This window comes from Saccostrea echinata, unplaced genomic scaffold (genome assembly GCF_033153115.1).
Source record: "Saccostrea echinata isolate AGI-Se365-2 ecotype Australia unplaced genomic scaffold, CSIRO_AGI_Sech_v1 ptg000005l, whole genome shotgun sequence".
Lineage (NCBI taxonomy): Eukaryota > Metazoa > Mollusca > Bivalvia > Ostreida > Ostreidae > Saccostrea > Saccostrea echinata.
Window position 1 is genome coordinate 10,677,547 of NW_026889754.1, and position 21,323 is coordinate 10,698,869.

Consider the following 21,323-nt stretch of genomic DNA (forward strand, 5'->3'; position numbering starts at 1 on the left):
TCCTCTGACAACAAGTTCTGGCTGAGGATCAGCTATCACAGACTGAGGATATGGCTTGGCAACCTTTCCAGCTTCTCCTGAGGTAGTTCCTGTACAGACTCAGGAAGTGACAGTGCCATCTTCTCCAGGGGTAGTTCCTATATATAGACTTGGGAAGTGACAGTGTCATCTCCTCCTAGGGTAGTTCCTGTACAGACTCCGGAAGTGGTAGTGTCATCTTCTCCTGAGGTAGTTCCTGTACAGCTCTTCTCCTGAGCTAATTCTTGTACAGAGTCAGGAAGTGGTAGTGTCATCTCCTCCTCAGGTAGTTCTTGTAGAGACTCGGGAAGTGGAAGTGTCAACTTCTTCCTGAGGTAGTTCCTGTACAGACTCCGGAAGTGGTAGTGCCATCTTCTCTTGAGGTAGTTCCTGTATAGACTCCGGAAGTGGTAGTGTCATCTTCTCCTGAGCTAATTCTTGTGCAGATTCAGGAAGTGGTAGTGTCATCTTCTCCTGAGGTAGTTCCTGTACTGACTCAGGAAGTGGCAAGTCCGTCTCAGGCTGTTGAGTGTGTTTCGACTGCTGGTACATCTCCGACCCTCCCTGCGTGTTTCATTTGAAATTACAGTGTCTTCAACTCATTTTTTAGGATGCGGTAAACCAGAGTCGATATGCATAATAAAGAATAAGATATATTATTTAAAAGTTACATAAATTATGTAAATAATGAAATCAATTTGCATAAACTTTATAATCAAACAATGTTTAAAATGTATTACAATATACAAATAAAGTATTCGACATAAATTCCAAAAACTAACACTGAGCTTCCATGAATCCATATCTGGTAACAATCCATGACATCTCTTTCATGGCAATTAAGTTTTCTTGATCAGATGAGGCACCACAATGTTGACAACAAGAGTTATCTGTTGCAATGACATGAAGTACCTCAACTTCATCAATAAATTATCTGAGATGCTTTGACAAAGATTTATTTTCTTTTGGTATTGTTAAATTAAAAGGAATTACAGCAGCGGAAGGGGTTTTTAAGGAATAGGTATTAGATGCCTCCATTGTTTATGTCATTTCTGTGAATAATTAAAACATGTTGGAATTATCGTAGATGTTCTTATTTTCTATTAATTTCTCGAATTCCTGCAAGTGGTTGCATCTGCTCTGACATGAGAGTCAACAAGAGGTGCAAGATGGAAGTAAAAAATGTCGATCTATATCACAGAAGCAGGCATATCTTAAATGTGGCATTTTTGCATAATTATAGGGTTAACTTTCTGAAATATAAATTTAAACATTTTTTTAAACGATAAAAAATTTGAATCGCATGCAGCAATCAATATAGGGAACAAAATGGTTGTCTGCACTCTATGTAAATATAAGGATTAATATTTCATGGGAGACAAATTTACAAGGAATAATTTTGAAAACTTACGGTCACCATGGATTAATATTTTTGAGTTATAAACATATATTAAAACATCAACTTTCTTGAATGGAAACTTTTTTGTCTAAAATAATAATTTTATTTAATATTTCATTCTTGTTTAAAATCAGAGGGGAAGTGTGAAAGTGTGTGAGATTGCGAGCAAAAATCTCATTTTGTTACTTACATGTCATTTTTGAAATTACAAAAAAATTTCATGGGAGACTAATGAAATGCAGAAATAGATAAACAATTGATGTTGTTTAAAGAAGTGCGTGAAATATGTAAAACAAAGTCAAAATGGAATCTTTATACTTAGCGTTTTATCCGTGGAATCCCAATCCATTTTCCTTGTCCAAATAAATAAATAAATAAAAGAAAAATCCAATGAACTTGCAATCTTCTGTATTTCCCCAAGAATGTCCAAAAGGACGTCGCCACTCAGAGCTGTTGACAATTTTAGAATTTACATAGACACAGTTGAGTCATTCAGACGTCCATGTTGCTACTTATTTACACAGACACAGTAGTCATTCAGCAGGGTTGGCCGGGAAATACCAGTGGTGGGAATTTCCGGTCCCGGGAAATACTAAAAAATTCTGTAAACTAGGAAATATTTGGAAATACTACGTTAATTTTTTTTATTTAATTCATTCAATCTTATACAAAATTAAAAAATGAAATAAACATAAAAACAGAAGATGAATAATATAGAATATTTTTCAAATTGGAATTGAACATGTATCACTACCCCAGGTCCCATACCCATAAGCATTCTGAAATATTCTCTGGCTGTATAAAACTCAAGTTTTTCAATTCAAGTTTCTTTTCAGTTTTTTTTTAAATTATTCAGTTTATTAATTATAAATCCAAGAACAAAACTTGTTTTAAACCTTTTATAAACACTGTAGTTATTACAAACAATCTTGTTGTTTTAACAAATTGCTCTGGACAGTTTTGTGCTCCTGTTTTAAGAGAGAATTACCTGAGTAGAAGTGAAAAGCTTCATCTTAGGTTTGATATTCATTTAAGAATTTTCTTAGATATAAAAACCCAATTGGGATATTTGGGTTCATTTCATGGACCTTCATAGACTCAAGCATAAAACAAATGACGCTCATGACTGGGATATGCTGTGTAATGATTGTATAAAATGAATTACTTGAAAACCAAAATTTTTAAATCAGGGACAATGATAACAGGTAGATATAGATACAGGCCAATAAAGTGTACTACATTTCGATATGCAAGAAATATGTAGCTATTTCTTATTTCCCAATATTTCCCAGGAAATACCAGTAATTCCCGGTAATTACCAGCATTTCCTACCGTCCTGGGAAATACGAGAATTTCCCAGTTTTTTGTCAACCTTGTCATTCAGACTGCCATGTTGCTACTTATTTACAGCAGGCACAGTAGAGTCATTCATACTTAGTCCCTTTTCTGCTACCTTATGGACTTTGTTATTTTTGGTCTGCCGAAATTAGGTTAAGTTTTGCCAAAAATTCTTAAGATCTAACTTTTTAATTCTTTCCGAATATGTAGTTAGTAAAATCTCCAATGAAAAATAAAGGAGCACTGCGTTCTTTCCGTCCTGATCCAGAAAATTGTTTTTAAATAAATGATGAGGGCTTTTTGATTTCGTATTCCATTTTATTGTCCATGATTTTAAGCAATTTATATAAAGGATGGCTCTCATATCTCGAACAGACGTCCTATAATTTCTGCCCACTGTCAAAAAAGTTAAAAGATTTTAAGACATTTTAAAATATGTTATAAGATAAAAGTGATAATGTCTTCTCTCTCGTCGCATTGAGTAAAAATGATATAAAACTCATAAAAGATAGCTCTAAAATAAAAATAAAAAAACATTCCCAAAAAAAAGGAATTTATCAAAATGGAATTAAGGGTAACAAGAAATTCCTAAAAATGGAAAAGGTTTTTGAGATCAACATTTTTATTTCTCATCCTATTTGAATGTTCTTGATATCATTTTCATAATGGTTTTTGGGCTGTTTTCTTTATTTCTAAAGCACCTTGGACATTTTATATCATTATTTAGAGCAGACAACAATTATAATATTGTCAAAATGAAAATTATTTTATTAAGGATTCAAATGCCGAAAAGCGACTGAAATGTCTTAAAATGCTTTTCACGAAGAAATGCAACGATTGTTAAAATCCTTAATTCAGATAATATTTTTTTATTTTCATAGTAGATGTAGATGTGTAAATAACAAAATATCAACAAAGTGTGCGTTTTTTCAAGACCACACTAGCATCATTTTACTTTAACAGCGGGCTTCACTGTAAGGCCTTTAGCCAAATTATCTTCACAGACCTAGGAAATGACATAAAAACAAAAAATCTCGCGAATAGTAAGCTGTTCCAAAATCTTCATCAAAAATAAAATACATACGCGGACGCATGGAGCACATGATGAGGACTTCTGTTGGTTTCGTATGAAATTGACAACAGGGAATTTAAAACGCATTCCAAAATCAAAACAGAAAATCTTTTTTTCTGTTTTAAGCATTTTGCCCTTAGGTATTGACAAAATTCAACAAAAACACAGTTTTACAAGATATTTATTGATGAGAATATAAAAAAAATCAGCATTTTTCTAATAGAAAGACGATCTAAAGTCACAAACTGAAATGTAAATATTTAGAGGAAATACTGACAATTCGACATATGTACAATAAAATGATTGCAAGGATCATGGAGTAAATTTCCCCTAAAAGAATATCACTGATACAGTATTAATTAATCACAACAAAAGCAAACTTAACCTTTTCCTGATAGCAAGATTTTACGGGGTAAATTTCCCCCCAAAGAATATCACTGATACAGTATTTACTAATCATAGAAAAAGCAAACATTACACTTTGAAAATCGCAGAACTCTACAGGGTAAACTCCCCATCAAACATGACATTTGTACAGTTTATAACAGTAAGCAAAAGCAACCAACTTGATGATTTAACTGGGTAAATTTCCCCCCAAAGAAAATCACTGTTATTGTATTTATGATTCATAACAACTTAGAGATAGCAAAAATCTACAGGGTAAATTTCCTCTCAAAAATGACATTGATACAGTTTACACACAGTGATTCAAAGCAAATGCGACCATCTTTAAGATAGCAATACTTTACGGGGTAAATCCCCCCCCCCCAAAAAAAAAAAATATCACCGTTACAGTATTTACAACTCATAAAAAAACATCACACTTTGAAAATAGCAGAACTCTACAGGGTAAACTTCCTCTCTAAACATGACATTGCTACAGTATATTCATAGTATTTCAAGAAAAAGCCACCATCTTGATGATAGCAAGACTTTAAGGGGTATATTTCCCCAAAAGAAAAACATTCGCAACATCCTAAAGATAGCATAAATCTAAAGGGTAAATTTCCTCTCAAAAATGACACAGTTTATGTACAGTGATTCAAAGCAAAAGCAACCGTCTTTTAAATAGCAATTGTTTTCGGGGTAAATTTCCCCCCAAAAGAATATCACTGATTCAGTATTCACTACTATTATAAACAGCAAACATTTCATTTTGAAAATCGCTGAACTCTACAGGGTAAATTTCCTCTCAAAAATGACATCGATACAGTTAATATACAGTAATTGAAAGCAGAAGCAACCATCTTAATGATAGCAAGACTTTACGGGGTAAATTTCCCCCCAAAGAAAATCACTGATACAGTTTTTATGATTCTTAACATCTTAAACACAAGAAAAATCGACAGAAATTTCCTCTCAAAAATGATATTGATGCAGTTTACATGCAGTAGTTCAAGGCAAAAGCAACCATCTTAGTGATAGCAAGACTTTACGGGGTAAATTTCCCCCCAAAGAAAATCAATGATACAGTATTAACTACTCTAATAAAATGCGAATATTACACTTTGAAAATCGTAGAACTCTACAGGGTAAATTTCCTCTCAAACGTGCATTGGTACAATTTATATATAGTAATTTAAAAGAAAAGCAACCATCTGATAGCAAAACTTTACAAGGTAAATTTCCCCCCAAAGAAAATCACTGATACAGTATTTATGATTCTTAACATCTTAAACACAAGAAAAATCGACAGGGTAAATTTCCTCTCAAAAATGAAATTGATGCAGTATACATGCAGTAGTTCAAGGCAAAATCAACCATCTTCGTGATAGCAAGACTTTACGGGGTAAATTTTCCCCCAAAGAAAATCACTGATACAGTACTAATATTAACTACTCTTATAAAGTGCGAACATTACACATTGAAAATCGTTGAACTCCACAGGGTAAATTTCAAAAATGACATTGATACAGTTTATATAAAGTATTTCAAAGCAGGAGCAACCATCTTTCTGATAGCAAGTCTTCACGGGGTAATTTTCCCCCCAAAGAATACAACAGATACAGAATTTATGCTTCACAGTATCTTGGAGGTAGTAAAAATCTACGGGGTAAATTTCCTCTCTAAAATTTTACCGATACAGTTTATATTATTCTAAGAAAAAGAAAAAGCAAACATTACACTTTGAGAAGTATCTACGTAGTATGTTTCCCCAAAAGAGTATCAATGATACAGTATATATTATTCAAAGCAAGAACAAACATTGCAACTTGATGATAGCAAGACTTTACGGGGTAAATGTCCCCAATGAATATCACTGCTACAGTTAATATGATACACAGAAAAAAAAATACATATTGAAAACAGCAGAACTAAACAAAGTAAATTTCTTCTCATTAAATAAACTGATATATATTTTTTATAGAAAAAAAATACATTGCATCTTGATGAGAAAATACTCTATGGATAAATTTCATCTCAAAGAATATCAATAATATGATATATTATTCAAAGCACGAACAATACCACAACTTGATGATTACAAGACTTGATCTACTGGGTAACCCCCCCCCCCCCCCTAAAAAAGGATTATCAATAATAAATTGTTCATGCAAACGAGATCTTAATGAAAATTCTTTGAGGTAGACAAAACATCAATGTTACAAGTTTACAATAATATCGATGACACAGAATATTTTATTTGAAAGCAAAATCAAACATTACATCTTGATGAAAGCAACCCCCCCCCCCTCCCCCGAGTTACAGTTTAAATTTTAAAGTTAAGAGCTCGAAGGATAAAGTTTATTAATCAAAATTGTTGACAATATTTTCATCTTGGTGATGTATTTATTTTCAAAACTAAGAAATAAGGATATCTCTCATAATCTTAGGTATTTTTTTCTCTCAATCAAGTGCTCTGTATTAAAAGCAAGAAAATTATTTCAAGGTACCAAAGGAAATGCCTACAAAATTTGTTATGATTTTTAAAAAAAAAAAAAACTGCATCTAATATGCTTTATTCACAGTTAAAGTTAATTTTAACGGCAACTTTTCTGGACAGGAATAAGGTCTTACAGGGGAAAATATCATGTAGTGCAATTATGCATTTATTTCTTACACTGGCTATAGTACAGACGCGGAATATTTTTGAGAAAATAGATATCTAACAGTAAACAAGGTGCATTTCAATCATTTGTGAAAAAGGGAAAATACACAATTTTATATTTATATCAACTTCCCATTATAGAAAATTTTACACAACACAACAACGCATTTATTTTTTACAGCAACTAAAACCAATTGTCGAATATTTAGCTTCCGAGTCTTTACAAAGTAAATTATCTATAAAAATCATTCTCTTTAGTTACAAAATGCACAACTTCAAAGCTCAAAATATCATCTTTTAAAACATTTAGTTTTGTTACTAAAAAGAGCTATCACATCCCAAAAATATATCAATTATCATGTAATCCTGATCAATTTAAAATGTTGTATATGCTTCAATTACTTGTCTTTTTATAGTATGTGACCCCTATAATCCCGTAAATCTTTACCTCCTTTATTCCTCCATTGGCTGCCCCCCACCTTCCCAATAAGAAATGTAACTTCTACATGAAATATTATAATTTTGATAGAAAGAGAGATCCAGTGTTTTACATTTATTTTCTAATCAATTTTTTCACGGCCTCTTTCACTGCACTCACTGTTGGATCGATCATAACATTTCCTTTGGCATCGATTCGTCCTTTTTGTTTAAGAACAATATCCTCTTTGTTAACTGCCTGACAGTCTCTCATGTTTATTTCACGGGTCTTTGCTCGATCATCGATAATGACATCATTATTCTCTGCATTGATGGTAGCGATTGGTAATTTACAAAAAACAAATTTATCTGAAGTTTCGAAAGATCCAAAGTAAATCTTTCCATCATACTGTACCAATCCACAATCCACCTATAGACGAAATTGAAAATCATTCATCAGCATATAAGGTTAAAATTATCAATTGATGTTGTTTCTCAGATTATTATGCTTAAAAATACTTTTCCATGTTTAAAGCCCTTTGAATGAATGAAACAACATACCTAGCTAAAGTTCGAAAATAAACAAGAGGCCCATGGGTCACAGCGTTCACCTGACTTACAACGGCCCTGCTGCTCATAACGATGTAAAACAATGAGCACATATTGTGGCTTCATCCTTCCACCTGAGGTCATGATTTGAACAAATTTGAATTCAAACTACCCGAGGATGCTAGCATATAAATATGACTAATTGTGGCTCTGCTGTTCAAATTTTTCTTATTTATTTCAATGTAAAACTTTTATTCCCTATTGTGGCCCCATCCTAATCCCGGGGTCATAATTTGAACAATTTAGAAAGGACTGATTGATTGACTGACTCATCCCAACCACCATCACACACGTCGCCCGCGAGGCACAGTGGTTAGACCGTTCGCTCTAGAGTCGCGGAGTAAGGAGTTGATCCTTACGTCGCGGGTTCGAATCCCACTGTGGGACGAGGAGACCGGACCTTCGGATGAGACCGTATAAATCGAGCTCCGGTGTCGCAGTAGGTGCTGGCACGAAAAAGATCCCTCACTGTTCAATGGCCCTGAGTGCCGAGTATAGGACAAAATTTGTAGCTCCCCACCGGCAAGTGGTGGCGTCTCCATATGATTGAAAAATTCTCCAGAGGGACGTTAAACAATAAACAAACAAACAAAAACCATCACATACGATCGCCAACCATTAATAAAAGCCAAGAAATCAACTAGAGTGTCTGTGAGCACTGTGCTAGCAAAAATAATCGCAAAGTCTATGTTTTGCTCTAGGAAACCCTAAATATATGTCTGATCGAAATGTAAAATAGGATGTCACAATTGCATTCCGTAATTAAGATTTTGTGAAAGCCTCACTAAATTCTATCAAGTAGTAAAAGTGCAATGAAGATAGAACGGCTACTCCCAAGCGTAATGGACGTACGGACGGATACCCTAATCACTACATACCCCCGTTTTTCAAGCGGGGATACATGTTTAAAAAAAATCAACCACTTCAAATAATCTAGATTCTGTGATTTCTAGGAGCTGATGAATTTATCTTAATTTGTATCTTTAAAGCATCATCTTCTAAACCGGTCGTTTTTTTTTAAATTGTTAACTTCTGTTAATTAACTATTTTACATTTACCTATACAAGGAATGACCTAATTAAATATTTAAATTAACATATACAAGGAGTGACTTTTTATATGATAGATAAAATCAAAACATTGCAATGTGTTATTTTTCCCTCAAAGAGTAATAAATGTAAAATGTTCTACCTCACTCATTTCCTCCTCTTCAGTTTCCTTTTGTTTCCTTTTCTTTCCCTAAAAGAGAAAAGAGAATCTGAAGTAAATCATTTTAAGTTGCAATGCATTTACACTGTACAATTAAATTTGTTTATTCTGATATGTACATAATTTGAAAGCTTGCCAAATTTCAGGTGCCTTAAAGAACCGATTCCTGTAGTTACAAATGTAACTACAATTATTAATTTATCAGAGTAATGTTCCATTTTCTATTTACAGCTTCCATTGTATAACCCGTAGTAAACCAAAGTTTCAATTTTTGTTTACAAGCAATATTTTTTCATTATGAATAAACAGAACCTGATATGAAGACATTGAATATATGTACCTTAGTAGTGCTGTCTTGAAGAAATGGTGCAGTGCTGTTATTTCCTTTTTCAGTGACTTCAATCTACAAAATAGGCAGAGACTTTAATCAATAAACACAATTATTAAAGTTTGGTAAGTGAATATCCTTAAAACAATCTCGTTTCCAGAGTCGTTTAACAATCTGTTGCAGTATTTTAAAGGGTGTTTTTCACGTATCATGAAACTTTGAGATATTCATAATTTTGTTCTGCTTGCAATAATATATCATCACCATGCGTGTATATTGCTTGATAATAATTACCTCAGTTTGTGATAGTGTTTCTTCATTTTTCTTTTTTTCTTCTTCCGTCTGAAAATGAAATAATATTGCTGTTTTTTACATTTTATTTTACTATTTATGGTAACTATACTGTGATGTTTTAGTACACGGGCACATTTTTTTCCAAAGACAATTGACATTATTTTTGTAAATGTAGATTTGTGGATATTAGAGAAATGTAATATGCAGACATGTAAACAGTATTTTTAGAAAGGGTTTCAAAATGGAAGAGGTAATGTGTTCTTATCATACTTTGCTTTTCATTCGTGCTCTTGCAGCGGCAGCCTCTGCATGTTTCAGTGCATCTTGTTGCTGTATCATTTTAAAATGAATTTCCGCATGTTGATGCTGTATAATCATGATAGATTAAAGTAAACCATTATAATTTACATTTTAAAGGTTTAATCATATTGACTAACAATAAATAATTCTTTTCAAAGTTCAGACATTTCTGGAAAGTAATCTAGTATTCAATTTGAAAAAAAGATTTCTTTTTAAAAAAAGAGAATTTTATCAAAGTTAAATTATGGGAGATTAAGAAATGTGCTTAATACCTGAATCCATGGTCTGAACTTCTTTACTAATAAAAATCAAGAAGATATATTCACCGAGAAACCTTACCTTCACGGTATAAAATTTTTCTTCCCAAGACTGTGTGACCATTTCTTTGCTTAAAGAATGAATAAATTGTTTTAATTCCTTGATTGTTTCATAAAATTATTTTTTTTTTAACTCCCACTCTTACTTTATCACATGTACTACTACATCTGATTTCACTAATTATTTAATTATTTGCTATGCAAAATTTACCTCTGTCAATTCAGACTTCAGCATAGTTATTTCTGTCTTCAGTTCTTCATTTTTTTCTCGCACATTTTTTAACTTCTTATGTAGATCCTCATTTCGCTTTTATTCATCATTCAGCTTGCATTGTAGGTCCCCAATTATACATGTACTAGAAGGGGTGGCTATATCCATCTCTCCTGAATCGTCTCTCAATGAAACTGATCTGGAAGAGGTAATTCTTTAAATTAAAAATCATATTAATTTAAATTTTCATCATGTCCATTTGATTACAAGTAATTGAATCGGTGATTGCATTCATTAAATTATACAATAAGGATTCTTAGTTTTGATTATGATTTAATCCTTTTAGTTACTAAATTACTACTAATACATGCACATTAATCATCCATGTACCTAGTAGATGTTTCATCATCACTAAGTACAGTCTCTTCACCATCGTTCCCTACTTTGTCTTTACTTCTGCTAACATCCCTAATAAAAAATGCATTATAATAGCAATTTATTCTATTAATGTGGAACATGATAAATAGTTAAAGGGCATAATCTATATTTTCTAACTTTAAAATTGCAACATATTACTCCCTCCTTTAGAGATAAGTTTTTATTTTCCTAACAAAAGATTAATTAAACAAATGTATCGTAAAACAAGATGTGTTTGTGAAACACTGATGCCCCCGTATGGCAACTTATGGCGAAGTTAAAGTTTCTCAAATGCAAGTCAAAATCTAGGCCAAAAGATAAAAAAAAATGTTGGTACCCAAAGAAAGGTCTTGTTTCGAGGAATATACCTGTGAAATTTGAAAGACCTAGCTGCAACTGTTCAAAAGTTATGGCAAAAGTTAAAGTTTTTTTTTAAGTAAGTAAAACGTCAAGGTCAAAGTGGTTGGTATCCAAAGGAAGGTCTTCTCACAAGGATTACATATGTGAAGTATGAAAGCCATAGCACCAACCATTCAAAAGTTATGGCCAAGGTTAAAGTTTTTCAAAAGTAGGTCAAACTCCTATGTTAAGGTCAAAGGGTCAAAGTGGTTGGTATCCAAAGGAAGGTTTTGTCACAAGGATTACATAGGTGAAGTATGAAAGCCATAGCACCAACCATTCAAAAGTTATGGCCAAGGTTAAAGTTTTTCAAAAGTAGGTCACTCCTAGGTCAAGGTTAAAGGGTCAAAGAGGTTGATATCCAGAGAAAGGTCTTGTCATAAGGAATACATATGCGAAGTTTGAAACCCCAATCACCAACTGTTCAAAACTTATGGCCAAGGTTAACGTTTTTCAAAAGTAGGTCAAACTCCAAGGTCAAAGGGTCAAAGTTGTTGATATCCAAAGGAAGGCCTTGTCACAAAAAATACACATGTGAAGTTTGAAACCCCAAGCTCCAACTGTTCAGAAGTTATGGCCAAGGTTAAAGTCTCATAAAATTTTGCAAAAGTGGGTCAAACTCCAAGGTCAAGGTCAAAAGGTCAAATATGATGGTACCCAAAAAAAGGTCTTGTCACAAGGAATACATATGTGAAATATGAAAGTCATAGCTCCAACCAATCAAAAGTTATGGGCAAGGTTAAAGTTGACAACAGACAGACAGACAAACAGACAAACAGACAGACAGGACAAAAACAATATACCCCCGGGATCTTTCGATCCGGGGGCATAAAAAATCTAATTTATATTGCTGATGACAATGATTATTTTTTTTTCAGTTTATTATTGAAAGTTGTGCAAAAAACTTTACAATTTCACTAAATGGTCTTTCGACCTTTAGTATTATTGATTAAATTAATCCCTTTCCATATCAAATGCATTTATGTCAAAAGACATACATAAAAATATTTGACGTGATAAATAACCTATTATTCATTTCAAGAAGAATGCCGTTATTTGTTCAAATTTTTTTAAATGCATTATTTATCAAAAACATTTAAAAGCAGGGATGTAAAGTGAAGCACATGTACATGTATAAGCAGAACAGAGATGAATTAATACTTACTCGTCTTCACCAGTCTCTTGATCTTCCTTTATCTCTTGGTTGATTGATTCTACAAGCGACTTTTTACTGAAATATATGAGAAAAAGTTTAAAGCATTCATTTGTATAAAATCCATATTGAAATTTAGATACGTAATTTCTGAGATTTTATGCTTTATGGAAGACATGAAAAATTGTTAACCTCATTAAGCACTGCTCTTTGAATTTGGCAAAATCAAGATCTCCATTTGTTATCTTTCTCAACAGTTCTCCTTTCTTTTTTTCTTCACATTGTGTCCATGGCATTAGATGTGTTTGCTTTAACTCGCCTTTCGGTTTATTTCTGATTTTATTCAGCTTCCAATAAAATCCATAAATCATCATTTAATGATGCACAGCGAAGATGTGTTTTGTACGAATTTTTTAGTTTAGTTTTCTGCAAAAGCATTTACAGGCTATTTTCTGAATGTCACTTTTTACAATTATGCATATGCTTAAACGAGAGGCATTTTCTTAAACACCTATATGTATACAAAAAAGCAATTTACAGGCCCACAAGCAAACAAAGCAATGTAGACACAGTGACTAAAAAATTATAAAAATACTCTTTGTAATATTTGTAACATAAACAGAAACCTTTATCAAAAATACATGGATCGAGCAGAAAGTGAAATTTTGTCAAGCAAGATAAGTGCAATTATAAATATCTACATCCACTGAATAAATTCTACTTTATTTTTTATGAAAACCGATTGCCAATTAAGAATAAATTAATTAAAACTAAATTACTAAAGCCGTCGTTTTTTTAAGTGGTCTCTTTCATTTAAATACTATAGAGACATTAAACATATTTATTACTTACACTCATTCCCATTATTACTGCGGCCTGTCCCCTCCAGTTACACTGGTTACACTCCAGATAAGTGCGCATTTTTTGCAGATTTTTCTTTAGATTGGCATTCTTCTCGCAACTTTCTGAACAGTTTCACTAATTCAACAAAGGAAGTATGTTTGGAGTATTCGTGTTTGGCATTGTGATTCAGCCCAAGGAGCATTGCTTCTGTTGGCGTGAGATTCTTATAAATGTCAATGCACACCTTCTTAATACTTCCTTCTCTTTTAACTAAATTTTGCAGTGCCTGCCGTGTATGGTTTCCACCCAAAACCTCAATGTGGGGGAAATACCTCCTCTTGCACAACTGACGATGATGCCTCTTCTGAATTATCTTCATGTATATTGCCAATTAAGACGGAAAACACTTGCGTAGTATCTATGAGCTGTTTTTCCAGTTCTTTAACATGGAATTCATCTAGATCTCTCACCTTTCTCGCAGATGCAGGCTCAATTAAATTAGATACTGGAACAAGCAGGTTTCTCCCTATAAAGGGGGAATAATTGTATACATTTTTATGGACACCAATTTGGATTTGGGAAGGAGCATGCAATCAACAATGCCTTTACATTAAATAAGCATGTAAATAAAATTAAAAAATGTTGATATATTAATAAATTATTGCATGTCTCTTTCACACCGGAGTAAAGCGATTGAATTTACTCTCTCTCTCTCTCTCGTCGTGAGAAGTTTGTTGGAATATTTTATTAAAACACTTATCCTATTTCAATTTATTTTTAATACTCAAACTAAGCAGACTTGACACTTAGTTACAAATAAAACGTACCCAAGAGCTTGGTGTCCAAATCTTTGAATACAATATGTTTTGTTTCATTCTGAAATGAGTAATAACATGAACATAATTAAAATGGTCTCGCATTATACTGGTCACAATCCCAATAGCATATTATATGAAATAAAGATTCGTGTAACACTAAACAATTCCGACAAGCAAAATTTTAAAATCAAAAGTCTGAAACGCTTCAATGGCATGGAACATGAAAAACAGTTTCAAAAGTTTTTTTTTTTTTAATTTAAAGATTTAGCAGTAAGTCAAATGAGTGACTCAGGTAACTAATAAATTTTTTTGAAAAGTTTCAAACAAAATGTCAAAATTACAGTCTGTGGCATTATGCCTCAGTCCGAATAGAGCAGGGTTAGAATTGACTAGACGCCGTCGAATATTAAACTTATCTTTTTTTTCAGTTAGTTGAAGAACTATCAAGGATTTATTGAATTTATATGAATATTATTCTAATTGTCAATGTCTAAACATTGATTTAGTGCATCTAAACTACAACCATGACCCGCTCTGTTACGACAACGATCGAGATATGATCGGGCGTGGTTATAATACGGCATACATGAAATGGGGAAATACAGTAAAAACCCGTTTTTATGATAAAATTGGTAATATGATTGTAAAAGTAAGGTTTAGATTTGGAAATTCTTCTAGCATTTGTGTTAATTTAATATTGTAATCATTTTACCGCCTATTTCTTTTGTTTGTTTGTGTTTACATGGTTATCCCTCCGAAATGTTATTCATGTCATTCAACACAGCCTTTCTAGATAGAAATTTATCTGCAAGAACTTTCACGTTTTTCTTGTGTGAAAATAAAACAAGATATCTTATAATGATATAATAACAGAATAATTTGTAGATATATTATTGATGTAATTTTATTTTCATTTTATTTATTATTCATTGTGAACATTTTCAAAGAAATAGATGTATTATTATTACTATTTTCTTTTGCGGATGCATCGACTGACACATTCGGTCGCGTAAAGATTGCGCCCGCTAAATGGCATTCGAGCTCAAGAGCTCGATGCCATTAAAATAATGGAATTTGCCAGTGCTCTACCTTATAGCAAAAGAATAACGGGAGGGGGGGGGGGGGGGGACAACAAGCGGCTAAAGCAAAATTTACTATATCTAATTACTCTACTCGTATACAGGGCATCCCTACTTATTTTGACCAAGTCGGGATCCCCTGTATTTTTTTAATAATATATTTTTCACATAAGTTTTAACATATAGATCTATACATTTTTTCCCAATCTGGATTTTGTACTATTTTGGAAAAAAAAGATAGATAAATGTGGATAGCAGCAATAGTCCCCGAAGCGAATAGTGATCTAGACCTTTCATGAAAACAACAAAACTATTTCTTAAAAACAGTCAAAAATCGAAAAAGTTTAACATACATAATTCTGTAAAATGTCAAATTAGAAATATTATAGTGACATATGCAAATACGCAGAGGGGCTAGATGTGAAAAATGTCGTATATACAATTATAATATATTTTTAAAAGTGTTTCTCGTGAATTTATAGCACGAATCAGCGTATAAGTTAACCGGCAGATACATGTGCTTTAAAAGAAAAAAAAAGTAATCTAGAGTGTCTTTCGTTAAAATTGCACAAGGCCTATAGTCTCGTTCAACCAGACGCTCGGCTGTCTCCGTAAACTTTGACGAGCTCCGTTACGTCTTGTGACGTCAAAGTCTCGTGCGACTTGAGGTTTGAAGTGGCGGATCAACGTTACAAGTGAATTACTGCGCTCACCCCAACGGCCACACCGTAAACCATATAATATACATGTAGAGGCAGTTCCGCATGTTTTTATTTTTTTTCTCCTAAATTCAATACATATTCAAAGCGCCAAGTAAAGCTAAAGGTACTTTCCATTAAAACTTGCTAGTCGGCGAAATACTGGCATGCGCGGATATAGAGGGGGGATGGGGGGCGGTCCGCCTCCCCCCCCCCCTTTTGGAATTTGCAGAGTTATTAAATTTATACTGAACCAAGTAAAAAGTGACCTTGGACCCCCCTAGAAAACGCAGACCCTCCTCGAAAATGCGGATCTGTGGTAAGTTGGTATGAAAAGTCATACTGAGGTATGAAGCATTAGAAGTCAACGACTGAACACGACTCCCACCCCCCCCCCCCCCCAAAAAAAAAAAAAATTGGTTTTTCACGTTTGTGCGAGTTTAGGTTTTATTATTATATTTTATTTGATTTATTTTTGCTTGTCAATAATATTCTAGGCTGGATTTTTTTTCACTGGGGTGGAACCCCCCCCCCCCCCCCGGAAAAAAAATCCCGGATCCGCGCCTGACATGGCAAGGGCGATATACATGTACCTCTTTAGAACCGTGACTTAAGGCAACAAGCATTATATTAAAGAAGCCGATCTTTTGGTGGCTTTGTTGAAAGGTGCTCAAATTCTTTTTTGAGATGTTATTATTATTATTTATCTATTTATTGATTTATTTATTTTGTGCATAAAGTAAGTAATTTAGAAAATAGAATGATTTTAGAGTGCTTTTTAATCAAGCTTTCTTATTAAACATTATTGGACAGATCTCATTGAACAAATCTAAACTAAATATCACAGTGTTTATTTGGTCATCTGCATGATCGTTATCATCTGCAGTGTTGTTATGTTGAGATGCGCTACTGTCAATGGAAACACTTGCTGTATTACGGCTTCCTGTGGCTTCTGTTGAACTCGCAACAGCAGCCAAATCCTAAAATTGATGTGAATTGTACATATACTTCGGCAATCTGCATTTATTTTATTAAGTATTTCATTATAAACAAAGACATACACAGAGAGGCACAAACAGACATAGCTGTGACTTCTCCCCCCCCCCCCCCCCCTCTCCCTTTGAATAATCAAATATGAATTGTTTACAAGATTGTCATCCCAACTTTTTGTTGATTCTGCAATTCCATTTTAGTGTTTTTCTTTGCAGTATTTATTCAAATACTTGAAGCATTTTAACTCATTTATTTCCATGACATGGAAGGACAGAGATTTTGTATTTCCAAGATGATCAGGAATTTTAACATATTATTTAATTTATATACATGTACTTTCTTTTTTTCAGTAACAAGGAAAGAAAAGGGGGACTGTCAGACTCTAAACTATGTTTCAAGGGAGTACTTATTTTTTCCTAGATTATTTATTTTCAACAAACTTAATTCCCCACTCTCTTGGTCTGCTTTATAAATATGACTAATGATGTCTCTTTTATTGATGGAAAAAAAAAATTAGAATCGTTTTTACGAGGTGTTGGAACATCAACTCAGTTATACTCTTACTCAAGTATTTCCTGCATTGGAACCAAACAAAACATCTCATATATTCAGTTCCTTCTAAAATAGTTTTTTTGGTTTAGTCTTATATGCATTCCCATATTAAACTTGGTACTAAATATACATTAGCTCTATGTTACACACATGACCAGGCCATGCAATTGAAACTTGTCCAGTGGTTTTTGAAATGTTGTGAAAATATTAAAAAAATTAATCGTTTAAAAAAGCTTGAAACCATTAAAACACAATTAAAACGATCACAAAAGCATAGAAGAGCTGAAATCAAAATTTTCACAGTTGCTCGTAGCCGAAAAGGGAAAAATGTTATTAAACTTGAAAATGTACAAAAAAATTCTTACTTCATCTTCATCAGTTTTATCTAATCTAATATCAATTTAGACTGTATTTAACGAAAACATACCTGAACACACATGTTTTCTCTCTTTGCCCATTGTAGAAATGCTGTCCTTGATGTTCGACACATTTTATCAAAATTAGCGTATTCGGTGGAATCAAAATTTTTCAGCATCAGAAACAGACTTCTTCCTTCTTTTAAGGTAACCTGTACAGGTATAATAAATTAACAATAAAACAGTATTTCTATTACAAAGACCTAAATTCACGCTAAGAAGAGTTCATTATCATTACAAAGAATCAACTCAAATTCTCTTTTTCCAGGTGTAAGATTTAGTACGCATCATGCATGTTACACTAAAAATACTCCTTAACGAGGTTCGCTCCTGAGCTTTTGAGCAGATTCTTATCTTAACCTATATTTCAAAAATTCTGCATAATGTTTTAATTCTTGCAATAAATTTGGATTCTACAATGCCAGTTTAACTATATTCAGGTAAAACTCCATGATTAAATTCCATACCAAAAGCATTAAGTGAGGAACTATATTTTGTGGCGGAAGGTTTTTTTTAGAAGAAAATGATCATTTTTTCTCTTTCGAAGTATTTAAAGTATGTTAAGTTTGGATTCCTATTTTTACATGCAGGCTGCACACATAGTTATTTTGTGCAGTGGGCTGTTTTATACTGGTCCTAAATTATCTATTAAATAAACTGTCATGAATTCTATCATCATATTCATATTTGATAAATATAGCAAATATATTGTGGAAATGAAGAAAAAAATAGCCCTAATTTAAGCTTAAAATTAGCACTATTTTAGTAATATCTAAAAATTAACATCACAGACCCCCACTTTTAATTTTCTTTTCTGAATATATACGATACTTTTAACCATTCTTCTTAAATTCAGTAAAATGTCATTACTTTCAAATGATTTTTTTGCTTGTTAAATTTTTAATGCCAGAAAAATGAAAATGTTTGAGTGCAAAAAGGTCAAATAATTGAACATGCGGAGTAATTCGAAAATTTCTTCGTTGTTACAAATTTTAATGTGTCTATTCAAGATGAAATAAGACTGTGTTTGTTCACCATAATTTATTTGAACAAAAAATATTGAAGGAAAAACTTTAAAAATTGATTTATGTGTAAGACGTATTTACAGTGCAAAAAGGTCAAACTAAATGCTCTGTAGCGCCAAAAGAAGCGCATTGACCCCCATTTTTTGTTTTGATTTTTAATACAGCTATGTGTATAAATTCTAAAAATATACTTGATAAAAAAATCTCATTACTTTTGATGGCAGGATCCAACCTCCTTAAATCAAATTAAAATTAGACTAGTACTAACAATGAAGAACAATGTGTACTTTAAAATATTGCTAAGATAAATGTATATTTTACCTTAATTGTTCTTAACTTATTACTGCTACTGATTATCTTAATTTCGCCAATGTCTTTGTTCTCCAACAAAAGATGTCCAGTAATATTAAAAGTCCACATTTTTGTATACTCTAGTTGTGCGTAATAATATTTAAAAGAAAGAAATAGAACTGGAGCTAGTGAAAAAAAAGCGTATGTTCAGATATATTTCCAGAAAAGTGTGGGCGGGTCTGCTTTTATCCCTGTTACCAATCATATTCGACTAGTACTTGATTATTACCGCCCACCAGAAGGCGATCGGTTAGTTTGAAGTTGTGCGTTTCTGTGGAGTTATTTAACATTCCTATAGAATTTTAAGAAAGAGTGTTTAAATTTTTATCAAAAAGGCATAATAATTATAAAATCAAAATAGATTAAATAATGGGAGTAAATATCTTACCTTAGAGAGGGGGGGGGGGGGGGGGGGAGAGAGGGGTCCCAAATATTTGTTTAATGTCATCAGGATATATTTTCAGATGATTTTTGAGGAATTAGATGTAGAAATTTCCGAAAATGATATTATAAAAGCAATTGGTAAACTAAAACAAAACAAGAGGCCCAGGGGCCACATCGCTCACCTGAGCACTGTGGCTGCGAAAAAAGCAAAAATCAGTTTAGTATTGCAATGCTTAAATGTATAAGTGGTCCCGATCTACCCCTAAAAGGGAGGAGGCTGGGGGTATGATTTCAACAAAATTGAATCTACACTAACTAAGGATGCTTACACATTTTTTTTTTGACTAACTGTGATTTATCCCTACAAGTTTAAACTTTCATTGTGGCCCTACCTACCCCGGGGGTCATGATTTGAACAAACTTGAATCAACACTATCTCAGGATGCTTCCATATAAATATGACCAATCAAGACTTTGCTGTTCTTGAGAAGAAGATATTTAAAGATTTTCCCTAAATATTCCTATGTAAAACTTTGATCTCGCACTGTGGCCCCACCCTACCCCCAGGGGTCATGATTTGAACAAAATTGAATCAACACTACATGAGGATGCCTCCATAAAAATATGACGAATATTGGCTTTGTTGTTTTTGAGAAGAAGATCTTTAAAGATTTTCCCCATGTATTCCTATGTAAAACTTTGATCGCCCTCTGTGGCCCCGCCCTACCCCCGGGTGTCATGATTTGAACAAACTTGAATCAACACTATCTGAGGATGCTTCCATGTAAATATGACCGATCAAGACTTTGCTGTTCTTGAGAAGAAGATTTTTAAAGATTTTCTCTATGTATTCCTATGTAAAACTTTGATCGCCCACTGTGGCCCCACCCTACCCCTGGGGGTCATGATTTGAACAAACTTGAATCAACACTACCTGAGGATGCTTCCACATAAATATGACCAATCTTGGCTTAGTTGTTCTTGAGAAGAAGGTTTTTAAATATTTTCCCATGTATTCCAATGTAAAACTTTGATTGCCCTCTGTGGCCCCACCCTACCCCCGGGGGTCATGATTTGAACAAAATTGAATCAACACTATCTCAGGATGCTTCCACATAAATATGACCAATCAAGACTTTGTTGTTCTTGAGAAGAAGATTTTTAAAGATTTTCTCTATGTATTCCTATGTAAAACTTTGATCGCCCAATGTGGCCCCACCCTACCCCCGGGGGTCATGATTTGAACAAAATTGAATCAACACTATCTCAGGATGCTTCCGTATAAATATGACCAATCAAGACTTTGCTGTTCTTGTGAAAAAGATTTTTAAAGATTTTCCCTATGTATTCCTTTGTAAAACTTTGATAGCCCACTGTGGCCCCACCCTACCCCTGGGGGTCATGATTTGAACAAACTTGAATCTACGCTACCTGAGGATGCTTCCACATAAGTTTCAAACTTTCTAACACAGTGGTTCTTGAGAAGAAGATTTTTGAAAGATGCCATCAATTTTTCATGAATTCGCAATTATCTCCCCTTGGACGAAGGCGTGGCCCTTCATTTGAACAAACTTGAATCCCCTTTATCCAAGGATACTCTGTGCCAAGTTTGGTTGAAATTGGCCCAGTGGTTC

The 21,323-nt window shown here is 33.2% G+C and overlaps 1 pseudogene; it reads right to left on the reverse strand.

Annotated features, from left to right (window-relative positions):
- Positions 1–300: 300 nt before the first annotated feature.
- Positions 301–18,077, reverse strand: LOC133179647 (uncharacterized; annotated as a pseudogene).
- Between the last annotated feature and the right edge of the window lie 3,246 nt (positions 18,078–21,323).